General features: G+C 34.3%; 1 protein-coding gene across 47 annotated transcripts in view; it reads right to left on the reverse strand.

Moving 5' to 3' along the window:
• PTPRD (protein tyrosine phosphatase receptor type D) overlaps positions 1-19,456 on the reverse strand; it is a 2,239,943-nt gene that overhangs the window by 1,359,035 nt on the left and 861,452 nt on the right. For 46 of the 47 annotated variants that reach the window (XM_045470157.1, XM_045470168.1, XM_045470171.1 and 43 more), the window contains one exon: positions 4,070-4,108. The gene's annotated coding sequence lies outside the window, so the exon portion shown is untranslated. Of the gene's footprint in view, positions 1-4,069; positions 4,109-4,244; positions 4,257-19,456 lie in introns of those variants that run through there. The other variant, XM_045470160.1, reaches the window with a different exon arrangement.

Below are 19,456 nucleotides of genomic sequence, written 5' to 3' on the forward strand. Positions count from 1 at the left end.
GATAGATTTCTATCATATATATGTATAGCTATGTATATATGGCATAAAAGATATGTAAGAGATATATATGATATAAAAGATACATACACACACAATTTGGGCACAGTCTGTGACAGTTTTTCCCACTTAGATTTAAACTAAGCAAGCTTTTAAATTAGACAGAGAAAGACAAATACCATATGACTTCACTCATATGTGGAATTTAAGAATCAAAACAGATGAACATAGAGGAAGGGAAACAAAAATAATATAAAATATAGGGAGGAGGACAAAACATAATAGACTCTTAAATACAGAAAACAAACTGAGGGTTGCTGGAGGGTTGTGGTGAGGGATGGCTAAATGGACAAGGGCTATTAAAGAAGACACTTGTTGAGATGTGCACTGGATGTTATACATAGGGAATGAATCACTAGATTCTACTCCTGAAATCATTATTGCACTATATGCTAACTACATTGGATATATATTAAAAAATAAAAATAAATATAATAATAAATAAAAAATAATAATAAAATAAGCAAGCTTCCATCTTCTCAAATAACTGTACAAGTACAAAGATTAAATCTCATTTTAACCTCATATGTATCAACTTTCTTAAGGACTGCAGATCAGGGTTATTACTCCAGTACATGTAGAATTAAGTTTTATTAAAAGCTTACTGGGAAAAGTTTTCTTTAGGAAGGCATATCAATGGAATCTTTGAAATCCTAGGAATGAATTGAAATCCCAGTGTCTTAATTTACTAAGTGATTGCACATGAACTAATTAACCTCTGAAACCCTTAGTATCCTTAGCTCCAAAATGGTGGCTAAAATGCATGACTCAAAGTATGATTGGAAGGTTTAAATGAGACTACATAGAAAAAGTACCTAGCCTGGTACCTGATATACAGTGAATGTTTAAAAATATGAATTCCCTTCAACTGTACATAATTGTGCATATGTTATTATTATGACCTCTTAAAAGGTCCAAACTCCAGGTGCAGAAAATAAAATTTATGAATTGGAACAGATTGCTGCAATTGCACATACAGATACAAAATTCAGTGAATTGTAAGAATTAAACACATTATATTATATAAGTGAAAAAGTGCTGCAATAAGGTTTTCTGGAAATATTTTCATCTTCAGTGTAGGCAATGTTAGCGCTTTATACTGAAGTGAATTTTTATTGCTGACATTTAGTTCCAGACTAAATGTTATTTTTGTGCCTTGAGAGTGATATCATAATTGAATAGTCTATATTTTAATTTATTTACTTTGTAATATTTTGCATATGCTCATTTATATTTCAGTACTATTCTGATTTGAATTTTACTTTCATTTACTTTTCTCTACATTGCACCCTAAAAACAGTTTTCTACCGTGTATCACATAATGCAGAATTTGTTACAGGTAATGTTATTAATCATCCTCCATGTTCATACCATTCTTTATTTTGAATATCACAATTGGATAGAAGCAAATAATTATAGAAATTAAATTTTAGGTTTGGTCTTTATAAGTGTATGTGAGATCCTAAATAAGTTAGTTAATTGAAAATATTTCTTATAGAACTATGAATCCCTCTGTTCACAGAAGCAGAAATGGTGACAATGGAAGCTGACAGAGGAAGAGATTAAGAAATGTGGCCTGCTTTGAGTTTCCAGGTTTTTACTACAGGAAGACTGCTTTTGAATAAGTGTGGTGGAATTCCATTAAATCTTACATAACAGATTGGGGGGGTGGGGAGAAAAACCTATAGAAAACATTGTGGGATCTAGGAGTCTGAGAGTGTTGTTTTAGAATGAATCATCTGTCTTATGAGACATGGATTAGAAATGAGATGAATTACAAGATGGAAGAAAACCCAGAAGATAAGTAAGTGTGATGATCAGAATTGGAAGAACACACTGACAATTTAAATGAAGAAAGATGGGGCACCTGGGTGGCTCAGTCGGTTGAGCATCTGGCTTCGGCTCAGGTCATGATCTCACAGTCCATGAGTTTGAGCCCTAGTCAGGCTCTGTGCTGACAGCTCAGAGCCTGGAGACTGCTTTGGATTCTGTGTCTCCCTCTCTCTCTGACCTTTCCCCATTCATACTTTGACTCTCTCTCTCTCTCTCTCTCACTCTCTCTCTCTCTCAAAATAAGTAAACATAAAAAAATTTAAATGACAAAAGAAAGTGGAATTGAGATAAGGTCCAATCCCACTAATACAAAGAAGAAAAGGTTTTTAGGTTTGGAAAACAAATTCAGGAACTCTGGGATTTGTAATGATGGACATAGGGCTATAAAATTTCTTCTGTGAGAACCACTAAGATCCATTAAGTGTCTCCTTCCCTAAATGTTTTCCATTTGCACAAAGTACTGAAGGCATGGGAGGCTAACCCTCATTCTTATCCTGAGAATAGATAGTGGCTGAGAATGCAATCAAGACTTTTAAAAATTGCTAATGAAAAATACAAACTTCAAATTTCTCTTGCTCCTATTTATGGCTAAATATGGAACACTGAGTTTATCATTGTAAGTAGATGGTTTTCTGTTTGTTTGGGAGCAATTTCCTCACATCCCTATACAAAGGTAATGCAAAATCCTACTCACGCCTATAAAAGTCTGCACAATAAAGAGAAACTGGTCTTCTTTGTAGGCTGGGTAAAATTTTGGCAGACTATTGTGATATTAATATACTCTACATTTGCATGGGTGGACTTAAATAAAGAGAACACCAAAGTGGATTCTGCCAGGAGGGGGATGAGGGCGTATACAATACAATGGTGCCTGAGGAGAGACTGAGGATGTCATCCTCTTTGGAAATGCATATGCAGTAGTTTCAGGAGCAGTAAGACCTGATACAAGCTTAAATTTCCGTTTTCATGCTATATTTCTGTTAGCTTAACTTCAAGTCTTCAGTAATAATTTTTAAACAAGACAGTTTACTGTCAACTTTGATACTGTTTGGCAGGAGTTGCAGACTGGGGTGGCCTGACATCACACAGAAAAGTCATGAGAAAATGGCCTTAGAAGGTACTAGTTGAGAAACCATGAGAAGCATTTGAGAGCAAGAGGTAATATGCAACACAAAGACATGCTGAATTCTCACCAAGCTCCCATTCTAACTGAGCTCTAAACAGTTACTAATGTACAATGGTGTATAAGACTGTATTCCTGCAATTTGCCAAGGTGGGATCTCATATTGTTCATAGCTGGGAATTATAGAAAATGTGGCCCTAGAAATATTTTTTAATGGGACTCCCAGGCTACACAAAAATAAAAATCCAAGATAGAGTATTTAGAAAATTAAATAAGAGAATATGAGATTAAATCTTTTTTAACCTTGCAAAGATTCAGAGCATAGGAGGATCACAGTTTATGAATTTGAATGTTATCAAACTACCAATAATATTTGGAGGAAAATAAAAGGATTGGGTAGATTCTAAGATGAATAAAAATCTGTTGTCTGTAAAAATACAATAAAAAAACTTCAACCTTAGCATCACATCTATTTAAACAAACAATATATGCTTCCCATGTGTATGATGTATGTACCAGGCAAATGCCATAAGAAATTTAAGAAATTCCCCATGAAAAGGAGCAGTGCTTTCAGGGTGTTTCCACTTTTATATTATGTAAACTATAATACCCACATTGTAGGAATGAAAAAATTTTTTTAAATCCAGTCATCATACTCAGCCCCCATGGTTTTTATCCAAGATGCAACTGTTGCAATTTATTTTAAAAGAAAATTTTTCCAATTGAAACTTTCTACCTCTTACCTGAATAATCCTCTTTTCTATCTCAGACTCTTTCCATGGTAAGTTTTATTTCCTTAAGGAGCAAATTCTCCCTTTCTTTGGAGTATTTTCCTGACCCGTGAAGTTTACTCTTGCAAGTAGTGTCTGGACTTAACAGATCCTCCTACACAGGTAAGAAGTAACTGACCTTCTTCTACTGGCCTTCTGAGATTCAGCCTCAGGTGGTATAAATGAGGGGAGAACTAAGAAAATGGATTAAAGCTGAGAGAGGAAAAGAAACATCCTCCAAGGATTTGTGGCAATGCTACATTAAAAAAAAAAAAAAAAGTCTTACCAGATATTTGAAGTCACCAGATGATCCAGGAGTCCAAGCCTAAAAAGAAAATAATAGAAAGATTTGGGGGGGGGGGCAGTTTTAGTGTTCTGTTTTTAAAAAAACTACAATGAAATTTTATAATTCTACAAAATCATTACAAGTATTGCAGACTGATGAGTATACTGTAGCAAACCATTTTCCAAGGTGAAAAATGTTTTTCACTTAATGTGTTTATTTGATTTCCTATTGTGTCATTAAAACAAAGAAAGGGAGTAGTCTTGCTCCTAAAACTATATTTCCAATTATTCAGGTGACCATAATCATTATTCAGTTTTATTCTTTAAGTTCTCAATGGAAGGGGAAATATGATCATTAAATGAACTTGAAATTCTCTATTTATTGCTTGCATTTAATTTTCCTGTGGGTGAGGCAAAGCAAACCTTCATTTTTAAAAGTTTTTCCAATTTTTCTGCCTTTGCTGGCTATCAGGCAGCAATTAGTTTGGGTTTTGATTCATTTTTGAAAAGTAAATCCATGGAAGATATTATAATGATAAAAATAAAAGAGTTTTAATTTCCAAATTATATTGAAATGCAGCTTCTATTTTTTAAAGGGTTTTGAAGTTCAAATGAAAGGCAATATCTGAACAGCAGAAATCCCCAAGAGGAGACCTAGCACCTGCCACAGGCTGCAAAGGTTTTATAAATGTTGTCTTGTGTAAAGGCTATGGCAAACATTGTGAGGCCTTCTGTAAATATGCCTGCCTTTCTCTGTGTTTGAGCAGAAATATTGAACTTCTAACCATTATTATTATAAAATAAAGGTTTTTTTTTTCTTAAAAAAACATTTGATGATCACCTTTTCTTTTTGCCTTGGGAATCAAGTTTGAAATTACATATTGTACGATTGAGGAAACATATCTTTCTTTGAAAGAGAATGAAAAATACAATAAGTGTGAAAAATAATTGACACCATGAGTCTTGGGTTTTATATGCATATGAGTATGTATTTCCCCCTTATTCTCAGAGCATCTAAATTAGATTCTCTGATCAGAATTATAGCCATAATGCTGGATCCTAACTGGTAACAAATCACCCAGAATGAATCTATTAAAAATTCCTTCTCTAGGACCTGGAATCAGTTGAGAAGACCAGTGGTTCACTCAAGAGAAACAAGTAATGGCTTCTGTTGTATTATGAGAGAGCTATTGGAATTCCCTAGCCTACCTTCACAGGTGTAAAGTCTCGTGGAAGCCTCTATTCTAGGATCTGAGTCCCAAGCATAAGAGCCATAGAGAATATCTGGTATATTTTCATTCCATTTAATATTTTAAGTTATTTAATTGTGTCAGTTGAAAAGCACACAAGAAACTTGCAAAAGTACAAATGTATAAAGTTCCATAAATAATCACAAAGTTAAACACTCATGAAATCACCACACAGCTCAGTAACTACAACATGACTAACACTTAGAAGACCGCAGCTTTTTGTCACAGGGTGTACATGTATACACACACTTATATACACCTGGCATACACACAGACACACCGCATATATACATAACACATATCCACATACACATATCCACACAGCATATGCACAGTTATATACGCATAGCCTGTGCACACACACACCCACACACACACACACACAGTTTGAACCCACTTGATTACCCATGGGTTGTGCTAAAGCACAGGTTCAAATGAAAATATAAATTATCTAAGGCAACACAGATGCATGTGGTGATTTTTGGAAATGTAACATGGACAGCGCATCATCATAAATCTGCAGGATATATTGACTATGCATTGCCAGAGTGGGACAACCCTTTGAACATATCATGTAATGTCATTGAACATATTGTAATCTTGATAAGCTATGTAAGATATATATCTATGTTTCCAGACTTTTTGGTCATCCTATGGTTTTATTTTGCCACAGTTTTGAGCTTTATATAATTGGAATTGAACACTAGATTTTCTTGTATGTCTAGTTTCTTTCCGTTAACATGTGTTTTTGAACTTCATCTATCATTTCACTTGTAGCTATAATTAATTTCCATTACTCTGTAATACTCATTTGATAAATATTATACAATCTATATATTCAATTCTCTTTTGGTAGAGATATAGTTTCTGCTTTTTAGTTATTATGAGTCATTCTATGAGCATCATTTTAAAATATGTGTGTATATTTATGTTTGATATTTTTTTAGGAGTAAATTACTAGGTCAAATAATATGAATATGTTCTACTTTAGCAGATCTTTACAAATAATATATGAGAGTTGCTACTGTGTCAAAATTCACCTGAAAGTATGTTTATTCTGCTTGATTTTAGTCATTACCATGTTGAATATACTTTTCCATTTCCTTGATTATTGAGTTTTAGTGAATTTCTATATATTAGCTATTAGCTCTGTGTATGTGTGTGTGTATGCATACATACAAAGAAGTTATTTTCGGGGTGCCTGGGTGGCTCAGTTGGTTAAGCATCTGACTCGTGATTTCAGCTCAGGTAATGATCTCATGGTCATGAAATTGAGCACCATGTCTGGCTCTCCACTGAGTGTAGAGCCTGCTTAAGGTTCTCAATCTCTCTCTCTCTCTCTCTCTCTCTCTCTCTGCCCCTCTCCACTATTCATGCTCTCTCTTTCCAAAATAAGCATTTTTAAAAAATAAAATTATAAAACTAAATTAAGAACATAAGATAGTTTCAATTTTCTTTCCATTTTCTGTGGATTGTCTTCTCCATATTGATTTGGTAAAAGTGTTTTATGTATTCTAGGTATGAGCACTTTCATGGTTATATGTGGTGGAACTATATTTCCCACTCCTGGCTTATCCTAATACTTACTTCTTGTGACTTTTATTTAATACTAAGTCTGAATTTTACTACAAATTTATTTATCTTTTTAAAATATTTATTTAATTTTGAGAAAGAGACAGAGTACAAGCAGGGGAGGGGCAGAGAGAGAGAGGGATACAGAGAATCTGAAGCAGGCTCCAGGCTCTGAGTTGTCAGCACAGAGCCCGATGCAGGGCTCAAACGCACAAATAGTGAGATCGTGACCTGATCTGAAGTTGTACAGTTAACTGACTGAGCCACCCAGGTGCCCCTGAATTTTATCACATAAAATTAACAATCTATTTTTATTTCTGAGTCCTGTTTATTACACAAAATGTTTATATATATTCTATATTTTCTCCTAACAGCTTTGTTATGTTATGATTATTTTGTCTAACATATAATCAAAGAACATATCTGAAATTAATATTTGTTCAATGTGACTTGGGGTAAAACTTAGATATTTTACAAATTGCTCCAACAAAATTTATTGAAAGTATCTTAACTTTTCTTACTGCTCTACAATGCTAGTGTTGTCATAAATGCCCATAGATGCTTGGCTTCATGTCTAGATGTCAGTGCATTCATTTAACTATGTGTCTATACCACACTATCTCACATAACTTTATAATATACCTTGGTATCTGTAGAGCAAGCTCTTCTACCTTTCCTTAAGAGTTTGCTAAACTTGCTTTAATATAATTCACATAACATAAAAGTCACTATTTTAAATTGTACTATTTAGTGGTTTGTAGTCTGTTCACAACATCATGCAAGCATCACAAGTAATTCCAGAACATTTCTGATGCCTCAAAAGGAAACTGTAGCCACAACCTACTCCTCTTCTCCCTTACTCTCTTCCCCAGGCAATCTGTAATCTGGCTGTATGGGATATTTTGTACAAATGAAATCATACAATATGTGGACATTTCTGTCTAACTTATTTCACTTAGCATAATGTTTTCAAAATCCATCTATCTGTGTTGCTGCGCATGGCAGTATTCCCCACCTTTGTATTGCTTAATAATATTCCATTGAATGGCTATGGAATATTTTGTTATTCAATCATTAGCAGAGGGATATTTTGGCTGGTTTTACTTTCTGGGTATTAAGAATAATACTATTATAAACATTTGTGTACAAGGTATTGTGTAAAAATATCTTTCAATCCTCCTGGGGGTATACTTAGGAGTGGAATTTCTGGGCCATATGATAACTCTGTGATTAACTGTTTGAGAAACTGCCAAATTGTTTTCCACAGTGGGTACACCGATTTCCATTCCTACGTGCAATGCATGAGGGTTACAATTTCTCCACCTACAATTCTGCGCTTACTATTTTCCACTAAAAAATGATGGCCATTATACATTGGGAGGGTGATGCTGTCTCATTGTGGTTTTGATTTGCATTTCCCTAATGACTAATGATGTTGAATGCTTTTTTTATTCAGTTATTCAAATAAGTTGAATACTTATTTTATTGGTTACTGGCCATTTGTATAACTTTGGAGAAATGACTATTCAAATTCTTTGTCCACTTTTTAATTTGGGTTGTTTGTCTTTTTATTGTTTCATACTCACTACTTTACATTCTGGATATTAACTCTTTACCAGATATATGATTTGAGAACATGGTCTTCCATTCCATGGATTGCCTTTTCTTTCCATTTTCTTATTTATCACAACAATGTAGAAATTTCTATGTAGAGGTTTTTTACCTTTCATTAATGCATTTCTATTTGATTTTTTAAAAGTTTTTATTTAAATTCCAGTTACTTAACATACATTGTAATACTAGTTTCAGTGCACAACACAGTGATGAATTCCAAACAATACGTAGTGCTCATCATATCAAATGCACTCTTAAGCCCCATCACCTATTTAACCCATCCTCCCACTCACCTGCTCTCTGGTAACTATCAGTTTGTTTTCTAGAGTTAGTCTGTTTCTTGGTTTTCCTCTCTGCTTTTTTTTCTTCTTTGATTGTTTTGTTTCTTGAATTCCACATATGAGTGAAATTATATGGTATTTATCTTTCTGTGACTTTTTTTTTTGCTTAGCATAATACTCTCCAGTTCCATTCATATCATTGCAAATGGCAAAATTTCATTCTTTTTTCAGGTTGAGTATATACCACATCTTCTTTACCCATTCATCGGTCAATGGATACTTGGACTGTCTTCATAACATAGCTATTGTTGATAATGCTGGTATAAATATTGTGGGTGCATATATCTCTTTGAATTAGTATTTTTATGGTTTTTTTGGGGGGGTAAATACGTAGTCTTGCAATTGCTGGATCATAGAATAGTTCTAGTTTTAAACTTCTTGAGAAACCTCCATACTGCTTTCCAGAGTGGCTGCACCAGTTTGCACTCCCACTCAAAGGTGCCTTTGAGTTTTTTTTTCTTTTACTTTCATTAATTTTTAATGGTTAATATTTCCTATAACATGAAAGTAACTGAAAAATATTTAAAATAAAGAGGTGTTAAGTTTCTTTTTCTTAACTTTATTTATTTTAAAAGAGAGAGAGAGCATGCGCAAGTGAGGGAGGGGCAGAGAGAGAGGGAGAGAAAACTACCAAGCAGGCTCCATGCTGTCAGTGCAGAGTCTGAGGTGGGGCTCGATCCCCCAAATGTGAGATCATGACCTGAGCTGAAATCAAGAGTTGGACACTTAACTCATTGAGCCACCCAGGCGCCCCTAAAACACTTCAAGTTTCAATATTTTAAGAATGTCAGTCAGAATTTATTATAATTTTGCTTTGCTGGTATTATCTATTTGATATTTTTATGCTATTAGATGTGGCACTTTTATTTGCTATTCATCATTTGTATATAGAAATGCAATTAATTTTTTTTAATTTTTTTTTCAACGTTTATTTATTTTTGGGACAGAGAGAGACAGAGCATGAACGGGGGAGGGGCAGAGAGAGAGGGAGACACAGAATCGGAAACAGGCTCCAGGCTCTGAGCCATCAGCCCAGAGCCTGACGCGGGGCTCGAACTCACGGACCGCGAGATCGTGACCTGGCTGATGTCGGACGCTTAACCGACTGCGCCACCCAGGCGCCCCAGAAATGCAATTAATTTTTAACTGACTTTATATTGAGCATCGTTGGTGGAATCATACAGTTGAAATGACAATTCACCTCTATGTTCTTTTCAATTTACTATCTGTACTCTCACATCATATGCAAATGATGTGAGTTTCATATGTTCCGCTTAAATCCTTGAAATTTAAAACTCGTGCTTATATGAATGCATGTGTGTTTGCGTGGATACATACATGTATGTGTATATTTTGTTTTTTTGCACTTTCTAGGACTACCAGGACAACAGTGAATAGAAGATGGGCATCCATCTCTTGATCTCAAGGGGAGCCTTTTACTCTTAAATCCAGTATTTTGCCGTAGGTGTTAGGTAGATATACTTTATCAAATTGAGAAAGGTTCCTTCTATATCTATTTACTAAGAGTTTAGTTATACAGGTTTTTTTTTTTTTTTTTTTTTTTTTCAACGTTTATTTATTATTTTTTTTTGGGACAGAGAGAGACAGAGCATGAACGGGGGAGGGGCAGAGAGAGAGGGAGACACAGAATCGGAAACAGGCTCCAGGCTCTGAGCCATCAGCCCAGAGCCTGACGCGGGGCTCGAACTCACGGACTGCGAGATCGTGACCTGGCTGAAGTCGGACGCTTAACCGACTGCGCCACCCAGGCGCCCCGATATACAGGTTTTTTATTATTCATTACATTACTTTAATATAAGGTTTAATAATCCTATATTTAACAGGATTTATTCATGATTAATATTTAACAAATATTTAATAAATAACTTAAAAATTATTTAATAATTAAATAATCCTATTTAATATAGAATTATTTAGATTGTATTATTCTTTCTCTTATCAGTTTTAAAATGTATTTACTACAAACTTACTGCATTCAAAATTTCAATTTTTTAAAAGTTAATTTTGAACAGCCTCTCAAAATCATTTTAATATCTTCAGGATTTACAGAGATTTGACTTTTTATTCCAACTGTAAGTTATTTTTGACCCCTCTCATTTTTTTTTTTTACCTTGGTCAGTCACATGAATATCTCCCACTTTTATCAGTTAATTCAAAGAACCAATTTTGGTGTGTTGATCTTCTCTATTGTATGTTTGGTACAATATGCATAGTAATATTTTTCATGATCTTAGCTCCTGATTTTCATTATTTCTCCTCTTCATCTGTATTTGGGTTAAATGTTCTGTTTGCTTCCAACGTCAGGAGATGGATGCTTATAACTGATTTTCTACCTCATTCTTTTCTTCTATGTGTATTTAAAATATACTTTCATCTAACATTGACTTTAGTTTGGTTGCACAGAATTTTAACTTTTATTAAGTTAAATTCATTCATAAATGTCTTGAAGTTGTCTTTGTTGTGTTTTTTTTTAACTCAAGAGTTATTCCAAAAATATGTATTTTAATTTTCCTAATACCTGGAGATTTTCTAGTTCAAATTAATTTGTGCATAAAGCATGTATGCTATATGATGTAAATCCTGTTAAATATTGAAACTTGCTTTACAATTCAGCATTGGTCAACTTATATAAATGTTCTGTGTGCTTCTGAAAATAATATATACTCTTCATTTGTGTGCATGGCTCTACAGACATAAATTATATTAAATGTGTTTATCATGCTGGAAGATGAATGCTCTAATCTCCCAACATAACTTTGAATTTTATTTTTTCCCTTTTGCACCCATAATTATTTTTATTTGAAAATGTTAGGCTACATTAAGAAACACATACAAATTTATAAATTTTATATCCTTCTGTTCATGAGAAACTTATGAAGTAGTTCTATTTTGCCTCTAATACTACATTTGTTTCTAAATTGATTTTGTTGGAAATTAATAGATATATAACAACATTTGCATGGACTTTTCTCAACAAAGAGCAAATAACTCTAGTAGAAAGAAATAGATGTTAATGTTAATACATTGGGGGTCAACTCAGTGGCGAAAGTTGCCACCTCTTCTGAGGAGACTCAAAGAAGGTTTTAACTGGGGTGAATATATATTCCAAATAAGAAACAGTGTAGGTAACAATATGGGTATATACATAGTGTATATAATGACATTCTATGTAGCTGGACTTTAAGTTATGTGATGGAATGATATAACAAATATTTGAAGATATACTTTAAGACCAAAATTGAAGGGTTTGATAAAAGCAAGACTTTGAAGATAAGGAAGAGAAGATTTTGTAATAGGGAGATGATGCCTTTAACTAAACTGAAGCAATCTGAAGAGGTAGTAAAGGAAATGGAAAGTAAACTTTTAATGTATTGAATTTTACAATTTTGTAGCTTCTCTAGGAGGTAGTTTTAGTAACCAAGTCTATATACATATTTGGAGTTCAGAAGAAAACTGGAGATACAGATTGGGAATTTATCAGTGTTTTAGTGATAGATGAAGCATGGGAGATAAGGAGGGAACAAAAGTATGACCAATAATCGATACTTAGGAGAACATCAACACCTCTGGAAGAGGCAGCAAAAATGCAACATGCAAAACTGTCTGAAAAACATAAGAGATTTAAGAGCAAGGAGCCAAGAACAAACGGTCAGAAATCTAAAATGTTCTTCAGAGTATTCCAAGATGATGAAACAGAAATTTGGCCTTCATAATTGCTTTAGTAAGCGACATTTAAGCATAATGTTGAGATCAGAAGCTTAACATTTTGAGTGATGAATGGTAATTCAAAGATATATAGTTAATTGAATACACACACACACACATAGTGAATTTTGATAAAGAAAGGAAGAGGGCAGAAACAAGGTTTGTATGTGGTGATGGAGTTAGAGAGATGTAGCTCTAATTTATATACAAGTTTTCTTAAACATTTTAGATAAAAGAACCTCATCCATAATCGCAGTTAGCCTTAAAAAATATTGGGGCTCCTGGGTGGGTCAGTCAGTTGTGCGTCCGACTTCAGCTCAGGTCATGATCTTCTAGTTCTTGGGTTCAAGCCCCATGTCGGGCTCTGTGCAGACAGCTCAGAGCCTCTAGCCTGCTTTGGTTTCTGTGTCCCCCTCTCTCTCTGCCTCTCCCCAGCTCACACTCTGTGTGTGTGTCTCTCTCTCTCAAAAATTAAAAAAAATAATAAACATTAAAAATTTTGTTTTAAGTATGGCAGACATACAAGGACCATTGTACCTGTTCCTCCTCTTCTTCTCACATAAATATGTACCATAAACCTTTTACATTTAGACTCTTGGTTTCCATTTGGATGTATCTCTTAAAGAGTGTCAACTCTTTCCCTCCTACTAGCTCCTTTTGATCAAAGTATGTACTTCAAATAATGTTCACTGGTACCTGTGGGATTATACTCAACCACATTTGATAAAACTTCAAGTTTCTTTTTTATGTTACACATACTCATTATATGGGTATACAGAGACACAGAATCAATTCTATTGCTACTATTTCTTTAGTTTCTTCCTGATAACTGCTGAATACAATTTACCTCTCTCTATGCCATCCAATTTTTCCAAATGATGTCCATTTTTATTCTTTTTACTTAAATAATTTATTTTTTCCTTTCCATTAAGCTCTTCAGGACACTGTTCCTACTGATGTCTCTCTCCTCATCCTCTCTGCATAGGCTGATGTTCATAGAACTTCTGAGGGTAAGTATGAATAAAAACCTGAGTGCATGAATGACTAAAACCACTTTATGTAAGTGGAAAGTCACCTGCCAAATACCTCGTTCAGATCCTTCAGAGGGAAGCAGTCATGTTAACAGGCCAGAGTTTGTTTTCTGACTCCACTGCTGTTGAGTTTTATTAATTTAGATAATTTGTCTGAACTTCAGTGACATATTCCATAGGCAGGAGATCTTAAGATGCAGTTCCTACAGGATTCTTATAAGAATTAAAGAAATTATTTCTATAAAGATACTAAGACAAGTGTATGTCTTAGTGAGGGCTCCTAAGTTTAGATAAACCTTGATCTGAGATGAGGTGTGACCTTCTTAAGAGTCCATTTCTTTGGGACCATAACCAATAATCTATTCCTTAGCACCATTTGTGTAGTTAGCTGCTTACAGTACACATCCTCTTCCCTTTCCAAAGTCATGACCTTTAACTGAAAGAAGAGATTAAAACATCACACATGCTATTCCTCACCTTGAGTCTTACCACTTATCACCCAAAACTTCATTCATACAGAATAAGTGTATATTCTGGGATTCTTCTGACTCAGTAAATTGCCCTTACGAAAATTAAGTGTAGGTTTGATGAGTTCTCTTTAGGTTCCAATTATGCCTTGACTTTTTTTTTTCTTTTCTGAGAAGGTAAAACATAGGCTAATTGATTATAGAAATCTATATAATGCAATTACTCTCCTCCTCCTATTAATATTCATGTTAAAAATCAACACCTCCAATTTTCTAATGCCCGTGTGTTCCATATAATTTATATGATTAGGCAGTGTGTCAATAAAGTCATGCTATTTAAACTCTTATGTACATTTCTGAGACTTAATAGATTCTTTTAAGCTTTAAAAATTCTCTTGGACAATATCTGACTTCTAGCATTCTCAACATGAACTTTAACTCAGTTGGGGTTATTTAATTGAAACTTCCAAATTACTGCACTCCTCAAATGAGTAATAATTTATGATGAATTGTAAAGATGATTCATGCAATTGTCTCTACTTGTCTTCTGACTGGAATATTTTTACTGGTTTTTGTTTGTTTTCTTTTGTTTTAGGGCAACCAGATTTGTGTTTTGAAGTGCATTCTATAGATCTTTAATGTAGATGTTGAGGAATCTACTATCTACATATATATACATATATATGTGTATATATATATATATATATATAATCAATTTTATTAATTATTTAAAACTGTGAGATTGAATTTGAAAATTGCTGATGAGTTAACATATTTTCTACAATATTATCTCATTCTAGTTTAAATAGCTCTAGTTCCTTAAATATAGGTTATCTATTTGAGTAAATAAAACTGTTGTAGCAATAATTTGAGTAAATATTTGCTGTTGTAGCAATAATTTCAACTTATGATATAAATTGGCACTTCTTAAATCTTTCTTTGAAAACATGCTGCTTTCACAGATTTTTTGTGGGGGAAAAACATTTACTACTGCATTCCCTGTTTATTATCCACAGTGCACATTGGCAAACAAAAAAATATTAGATGGTCCATAACAAGGGTAGATTTATTTTGCCTTTAGATGTTTAAACCAAAGTTCATCAAATTTATTGAAACCACAGAAGGACTTTTTCACATAAGTCTTAAATTTACAACCCTGTGAATCAAAGCTGCTCATGTTGAAAGTGAATGTGATTGCCTATAATATTAAATGTAGTATGATGTGGGAATAATTGGCTTCAACATATTTCAATGTGCCTTCTAGTTTTTTCCTGTGTTATCTCATGTCACAATAATACCTATATATTCATTCAACCATTCAGCAAGAAATTGTGAAATGGAAACAACTATGACTAAGACTCAGTTTTACTTTTAAAAGGTTCATGTTAACTAGTGAAAATTGAAGTAAATAAATCATTACCAGGCATGGTAAATGCTTTAATAAGGGTTTGTATATAGAGCCATGAACTAATTACATGAACTAATTATATGAACATGCTCTGAGAACCTAGTGTTATAGGTACAATTTTCTAAGTTGTCAACATCCATATCTTTTTCCGGGTTCACATGGCCCCTCTTGCCTACTCTTTTTGTTTGGTGGGATCCCTGATAGCAGCATCCTATTCCCCCTCTGACTTTGGACAATTCTAAAGCTAAGTCACTGGGAGGTAAAAGTAAAAGGGTTTTCCAATGGGTATATTTCACAAAGATACCAGGAAACTTTCTGTAAAAGTTGGTTTCCGTCCATCACTAGAAAGTCAACTGCATTCTTTTTCTCTGCCATACTAACTAATTCATACCTGTAATTCTGGAATGTAGAGTTTAACACTTTGAAGGTACTAAGTAAATATTTCTTAAATCAATCACTTTTGGCATGCTTAGTTTTTGGTACTCACAGTACAAGTGATGTCTACTAATGAACCCACCACCTGCACACTTCAGGCACTTTGTTTCACAAAAAGCCAGCTTTATCCACAGCACCATGTAAGAAAGGTAACCTCTTAGGGGCACCTGGGTGGCCCAGTTGGTTAAACGTCTGACTCTTGATTTTAGCTCAGGTCATGATCTCACGCTTATAAGATGGAACCCTGCACCTGGCTCTGTGATGACCACGCAGAATCTGCTTGGGTTTTCTCTCTCTCTCTCTCTCTCTCTCTCTCTCTCTCTCCCTCCCCTGCTTGTGCTCTCTTGCTTTCTCTCTCAAAATAAATAAATAAACTTTAAAAAAATGTAACCTTTCTCTCTCAAAATAAACAAATAAACTTAAAACAAACAACGAAAAGAAAAGAAAAGAAAAGAAAAGAAAAGAAAAGAAAAGAAAGGTAACCTCTCCAAACATATCCCCTAGAGATAACAACCATGAAACCCATACATATCACTTTCATTTGAACTGAGAAGGGTGGGTCCTACCAAGTTAAAAATGTCTCACAAGATCCTCCTCCTCCACTGCATTCAGATAAAGTCTCTAAGTTCAATAATCTTGCAAATAAACTGCTTCTTGATTGTGTAAGCTCACAAAGCACTAAGCCTGAAATGTCATTTTCTAGGACCTAAATCTGATTCTGACACTTTTACTTAAAGTGTCCTCAAACCCATCTTCCCAGTTTGTTTCCTTGTTACCAACTACTTGTGATTTACTCCATCTGTGCACCCCTAGTCTGCATTTAGTTCCACTTGGTAAAGATGCCATAATAAATCCTATAAAAATTTAACTGTATGCCTAGTTTTACTAGGTGATTCTACCTTCCGCTAGTTTTTCATCATTCTGCTGGTTGGCTACTCAGGCTCCCCCACGTCTAACATTGCACCTTGAGACCTGTTCAAACCTCGTATTTGGATGTCTAGAGTGGATTTCCAATGTAGCTTAGTCTCCTTATCATCTGTTTGAGACCATACTATACGGAAAATAATAGAGAAAAAAAATTGTGTGTTCATTTGTTTTATACATTTGAGGATACATTTGTGGGACTAACAATTCATTTATTACCATTCTGTGGAATAGTTTCTTGCATTTGAAATGCCTTTTATTTCAGCAGAATACTGAAGGGCAAAGTCAGGTGTTTGGAGAAACTAGGTACGTGGAGAAAAATCACTGAAGCTCTTGGTGTTCACAGCTAGTCTCGTAGACAGTGTTATACAAACTGATTTATAAATACCTAAATGAGATACAAACAATTTTCAGTTAGTTGGTTTTCATGGTGACTCAGATAGCAGGTGATGAAGCATGGAAATTGCTTCAAAGAACACTGTACATCTGCAAAATTAACCTACTGTTTTCTTGAGTGATTCCTGAGGAGATAATTTTTCCAGTTCCTGTGTCTAACAAGGGGATGGCATGGTAAACAGAACCAGTTCTATTTGTTGTGTGTTTTCCTTATTCATGGTAGATTAAAAAATAATGTAAAAGATTTAAAAATCAATCTTGAGACAGGGGGAAAATGCATTTTGTTGTCTTAGTGTGTTTGCTTTCGACATGCCTAAATCTGGAAATTAAGTTGTTTGGGATAATAAGAAGCTTAAAGAAACTAAATGTAATTCTGATTCTCAGGCTTCAAATGACTATGGCTAGTTTTTTTGAAAAGTGGCTTAACGAACTAGATTTGATAAAAACTGCATCTACAAAGAGAACTTTCAACAGAGTAAGGTACATATTTGTTCATTATTTGCCACTTACACAGGCTCACGATGGGCCAGGACTTGCTCTATATATACACTAATTCATTTGATATTTAGGGCAGCCTTAGGGGGCACTTGCTATGATCACCATCTCCATTTTAGAGAAAGGATACTAAAGCACAGAGTTGTTAAACACTCTTCTCCTGGTCACGCAGCTACCAAATGACAGAGCCAAGATTTGCACCTTAGCAGTCTAGCTCTGCAGTCTGTGCCCTTAATTATTATATGACACTTTTCTTCATGTGGCCTAATGAAAGATAACAAATAAAATATTTCACTATATGACAAACATGGAGATAAGTTCACAAAGAAAGAGAGCTTCAGCAGCCTAACTACAGTGAAGCTTGCATAGGCATCTCCTTATGAAATAACAAGCATTCCCCTTATCAAAGATTAATACATTGATTTGCACCATGATGAACACTATTACCCAGAAAATAGGGCCTCCTTACAAAGTCTCTCTCTCTCTTAACTAGCTGGTAAAAACCATGCAACAATTAAAACTTGCATTCTGATGCCAGCCAAACTGGGCTTCAGATCTTAACTTATTCTTTTACTATCACTGGGCTAGTTACTTAACCCTGTAAACATTTAATACTCACAAGAACCTAAATAAGAAGGTACTATACTTATCTCCATTTACAAATGACAAAACTGATGACAGAATGTTTTATTAACTTGCCCAAGTTCAGACAGCAATGGTGGCATAGCCAGGTTTCTTATACAGGTAGTCTGGCTCAGAGTATAGGCTCACTGACTCATCCTGAGAGGTAAATGAGGAATGCCTTTTCTGACATCCCTCCTTTGTTTTGTTTTAGAAATGTCTGTGTCTGTCCCTCTGAGCACCTACAACACTCATGTAATAATTTTTTTTTGTAAAGAGATTTGATGAAACTTTGGCCTTTCATTATGATCTAAAATGCTTACACGGAGACATTATTGGTTTGACTCACCCAACAACTACAGATAATGCCTGACACATAGTTGGTTATCCAGCAGGTTGAATAAAAGAGTAAATAAATTGATGAGTGATAGCCTGATAGCCTTGATAATTAGTAAGTTCTCAATAAATGGCAATTAATATTGTAAATTATAATGCAGTTTATCATTTAACTTCTATGTGAGAACTTAAGCAAATTTAACAATACCAACAATTTGGCAGTTACAAAAATGCACATGAAAATTTAATTTGCATGTAGTTATATTGCAAAACTGAAATACTATCTACATATCAGAAAAATTTTTAATTTTTATTTATTTTTGAGGTGGGGGAGCTTGATGGGAAAAGGGAAAAGAGAGAGGGAGACAGAGAATCTGAAGCAGGCTCCAGGCTCTGAGCTACAAGCACAGAGCCAGACGCGAGGCTAGAATTCATGGACCGTGAGATCATGACTACAGCCAAAGATGGATGCTTAACCAACTAAGTCACCCAGGTGCCCCTTATATATCAGAAATTTTTTAAAAAGTCCTTCATGCTGATTTCCATAATAACAAAATAACTAATAGCAATGTAGAATAAACAGTTTTGATTAAATATTTGTTTAATGTTCAAAGAAAAGTGGATTAGTAAAGTACATTTTAAAATGGGAAATACTTAATTCTTTTTTTATAAAATGTACTTATTTTTTTAAGTAACTTCTACACCCAACATGGAGCTTGAACTCATGACCCCAAGATCAAGTCACATGCTTTACCTACTGAGCCAGCCATCC

The sequence above is a fragment of the Leopardus geoffroyi genome, chromosome D4, assembly GCF_018350155.1.
Source record: "Leopardus geoffroyi isolate Oge1 chromosome D4, O.geoffroyi_Oge1_pat1.0, whole genome shotgun sequence".
In the NCBI taxonomy this organism is placed as follows: Eukaryota; Metazoa; Chordata; class Mammalia; order Carnivora; family Felidae; genus Leopardus; species Leopardus geoffroyi.